The sequence below is a fragment of the Bison bison genome, unplaced genomic scaffold (genome assembly GCF_000754665.1).
Source record: "Bison bison bison isolate TAMUID 2011002044 unplaced genomic scaffold, Bison_UMD1.0 scf7180017864093, whole genome shotgun sequence".
NCBI classification, from domain to species: Eukaryota; Metazoa; Chordata; class Mammalia; order Artiodactyla; family Bovidae; genus Bison; species Bison bison.
In genome coordinates, this window is record NW_011494665.1 from 2,621,023 (window position 1) to 2,625,579 (window position 4,557).

The 4,557-nt window shown below is 48.5% G+C and overlaps 1 protein-coding gene across 1 annotated transcript in view; it reads right to left on the reverse strand.

Moving 5' to 3' along the window:
* The window catches only part of IL6R (interleukin 6 receptor), a 46,309-nt gene that overhangs the window by 35,353 nt on the left and 6,399 nt on the right, over positions 1–4,557 (reverse strand). The gene's annotated exons all lie outside the window — the stretch shown is intronic.

Here is a 4,557-nt window from a genome sequence, read left to right on the forward strand (position 1 = left end):
ATCTCCACCCAGTTGCTCCCCTAAGCCTTCCAAAGAGGCTATCTGGTCACCCCGCTCATTTGATTGGCAGCCCCTTCAAGGGCCTGCCATCATCCACAGGAGGAAGTCCAAGTTTAGGGGCCGGCCCACAGGGCTTTCCACCACCTGCCCCCTGCTGGCCTCTGAACCCTCACCTAGCCCACTCAGCCTTAGAAGGGATGGAGCCCCTCCCCACAGGCTCCTGAGCTCTGCTCACACTCACCGCCCCCCCACCCCGACCCCCATGCCACCTCCTCCTGTTGCTCATCTCAGCCTATATGTCGCTTCCCCACAGGCCTTCCCTCAGCTGCATTAGGCCCCCATTCTGCCTCCCTCACCACATGACCTCTCACATGCTGTCTTTTAATTACCAATGTTATATCCATCTTTACTTTGGGCCTCCAAGTGCCACAAGCGTAGATACTCTGTTTTGTTCTCTGCTATATTTTAGTGCCTAGATTGTTGCCTGGAACCCAGCAGTGGCCCACTGAGCACTTGATGCATGTATAAACGAATGTAAGAATGAAGGCCGGAACCCAGTGGGATGCATGAGTACACCTGAAGTCTCAGAATCCCGGGGTCTCCGTGGTAAGTGGCCCATTTTACAGACAGTAACCGAGGCACCAAAGAATCAGGAGACTAGTCCAAGATCACCGATAACTTAGCGACACAGCTGAGATGCAAACCAGGTCTTCCAGCTCTGTTCAGCGCTCCCTCCACCTCCAGCTTTCTATCAGACCATTCAGGGCAATGCTATGTTTATTCTAGAGACAACACTGGACAGTAAACGAAAAGAAATGCACTCCCTTGAAAAACATCATGAGTGCTATTCAAGGCAAGGATATTAGAGATTAAAGGAACAACCAAATTTTTGTTTTCAAGTATAGGTTAAGGGGTTTCTCTGTGGCTCAGACAGTAAAGAATCCACTTGCAATTCAGGAGACCCTGGTTGGATCCCCGGGTCTGGAAGATCCCCTGGCAACCCAAGGGAATGGCAACCCACTCCAGTATTCTTGCCTGGGGGATCCCATGGACAGAGGAGCCTGGTGGATTACAGTCCATGGGATCATAAAGAGTCAGACACGACTGAGCGACTAACACTTTCATAGGTTAAAGAGATTCACAGCATCTAAGATTTAAATTAGCCTAACCAGCTAAGGAAACTTAAGCCAGGGAAAACGGCAAGTTTTCATGTTAAGCACACTCGGTCCTTCTAAGCAAACGTGTGGTCGTGTATTAGCAAACAGAAGCAATTTCTGGTCAAAGATTTCAAAAAAGCCCAGCAACAGTGTCTCCCCAGCCTGCAAAGCTTTCTTGTTTAGGAGGCACTCTTAATCTCTCTCCTTCCTCCCGCCAAGGCAGCTGTCAGAGAGGAGGGACTAAGGTTAACTGACTTCCAAGAGAACGACACTCCCAAAGCCAGCTGGGCTGGCTGTCTAGACAGACCCCGGGCACAGCCGAGCAGCCAGGGACATGGCCATAAAGGGGACAGTGACTGGGGATTTCCCTGGTGGTCTCATGGCTAAGGCTGCACACCCACTGGAGGGAAACCGAGCTTAATCCCTGGTCAAGGTACTAGATCCTACAAGAGTTTGCAAGCCACAGCTGAAGATCCTGTGTGCCACAGCTAAGACCTGGCACAGTCAAATGAATAAACAAATGTGGGGGGAAAGTGGAGGGGATAGCAACGGCTTCTCTCTGGCTATACAGACATCCTTCAAGCTTCCTTCTCACCTTATCACTTGGAGCCCGAGATCCCAACGGTGGCACCCTCTGCCCCAAGACTGGCAGATAAGGGACACATCCAAGGACAGGATAGCAGCCTATCACCTACGGTTTCTTTCTCTTCACCACCAGAGCCTTGGACTTTGGGTGAGAAAAATGGTTGCATCTCAGCATGCAGCCGAGCAAGTGTGGGCAGGCTCCTTACACCCTCTGCCTCACCTTCCCCAACTACGGGGCAAATGACCAACATCCAACGAACATTTGAAGAGGCCCCCAGAGCCAGGCACCAGTGAAAGGGATGCAGTTGGGCAGCAGAGAGACCCTGCCCTCAAGGATAAGACACGTAAGATGAATTCACTCCTGGAGAACTGGGACAGAGAATCCAGGGCTCCCCTGACCATCCCAGTCCCTAGAAGACCAAGTCCAGTGACTGAGGGTACCTCCATGTCCACAGGGCTTAAAAAAGGTATAAGAAGCCCTAAGTACTCCTTTCACACATAATCTTTAGTAGTATATTTTTAGCATTTCAAATATCATTTTTAAATGTGGTCTATGATATTGAACGCATGCAAATTTATATGTGTAATGTACAAGAAAGTTATGAAGCATGAAACACCCCTGAGCTCCTGCCAACCAAACCACTAGCAGTCATTGGCTCTGAAGTTCCTTCTGTGCTTCTGAATTCCCCAGTCTCCCTGCTCATCCAGTGTTACATTTGGGGCATATCGTTCTCTCACTTTTACTTTTTAAAATGTGTTTTTATTTATTTTTGGCTACACTGGGTCTTCGTTGCTTTGTGAGCGCTTTCTCTGGTTGCAGTGAGCGGGGGCTACTCTTAACTTTGGTGCACGGGCTTCTCATCGCAGTGGCCTCTCTTGTTGCAGAGCACAGGCTCTAGAGCGCAGGCTTAGTGGTGGTGGCACGCAGGCTTAGTTGCTCCTCAGCAGGTGGAATCTTCCCAGACCAATGATCAAACCCCCATCCTCTGCATTGGTAGCTGGGTTCTTATCCACTTCCCACCACCAGGGAAGTCCACTCCCTCTCTTTAAAAAATAGGTTCAGATTCGCTATTCATGGACCCCTAAATTGTTCTCAACTTTGTATGATATTTGAAATGTATAGAGATTGTAGATAGTCTTCTGTGACATGCTTCTGTCATTCCTTACGTTTCCATGATTCGTGCAGCTACCGTTATTTGTTTTCACTGCTGTGTAATATTCCATTGGACAACGATCGCATTCTCCTGCTGAGGGAGGTTTTAGGTCATTTCCAGGGTTCTGCTGTACTAAAGAGTGTGCTATCAAATTTCTCCAATGTGGCTCTTGGTGCATTTGCCCAAGAATTTCCCTGAGTGCAACTGCCGGTCCCAGTGTGTGTGTATATGTCACACATGTCCTTCTCCTTCATGACCGACACATGGTCCAAACCACTTGAATCTGGTGTGCACCTGATGGAGGTTATGGCCAGCCACGTCCAGTCCACATATTGAATTCCATCTGTGCCTGAATGAGCTTTAAAAGACCCATCAACACTTGGAATCACTATATCAATGCTCTCACTTCTCCATTTTCTACTTGATAAAGCAGCTAAAGGACATAAGCTAACATGGATGTCAAGTTCATGAAAATATTACCAACACTGTAGGAACAACGATGGAAACACTGTCAGGAATTCCCCGGTGGTTCGGTGGTTAGGACTTTGCACTCCCACTGCACGGGGCGCAGGTTCAATCCCTGGTCCAGGAACTAAGATCCCACCAGCCTCTTGGTGCAGCCAAAAACAAACAAACAAAAAAAGATGGAGACGCTGTCGAAATAGAACAGTCTTCTGGTGGGTGGCCCCGCTGTGCTGTGCTTACATCCCTCATCAGCTGATGAGCAGAAATTGAAATTCACAAGGAACCAACACACAATAGACTTTCAAAAGTGCTCGGAAGTCCAAGCAAGGGTCAAGGGCCATGGCAGGATGAGCATGCCCTGGTGCTCTCCACATGGCGCCGTCTTTAACTATATATAGGTCTCCATCCCCGATCATGAACACTCATCAGAGAACTCAGTACATGCTCGACAAATGTTCAACATAGGGCGCCAAGGAGGTCCCCACAGGGTCAGGTTCTCCAGTGAAAACTTCCAAGAGCCCCTGTCACACAGGACACGGGGGTCCATGTGGTATTCCTCACGTTGTGCAGGGGGCAGGCCCTATACTACAGACCGAAGTGCCAGCTTGTCACACCCAGGAGATGCTGAGGAAGAAAAGCAGGAGCCTAGAACCAGAAGGGGCTCTCTTTTCTGCTTCTGCCTTTGCCAGCTCCAAGAAATACGTTTCTCTGGTCACTTCCCTTACCCCCAGTTCAGATGGAAGCTCTTAACACGGTCAGTGACCAGCTTGAACAATAGCAGGGGCTGTTCTGTTCCTGAATTCACGAACAATGGCCAGAGTATCTGGGCAGCTCAGAGAAATCACAAATAAAAAGACTTTTTTTTCTCTTCTACTAAAGCAGAGCTTGTGGAGCGACATAATGGTCACTTCCTCTGCCAAGGAACTTGAGTAATGGTTTTCTGAATCTTTAAAACTGAGTCACTATTCTTTTTTAATGGGGAATGATTAATTATAAACACCCATTGGCAAGTATTGCCTGTCCCTGCCCTTCTTCAAAAAATATATATTTCTTCTCGAACCTGTGAACAGCACTGTGTTAACTACGCTTTTGAAAGCATTCTGTGCTCGATCATCACAATCAAATACTCAGAGAGCAAAGACCACAAGCAAATATACTTGCTACTGTCAGAGTGGGCAGTGCTGCCTCTCCCCACC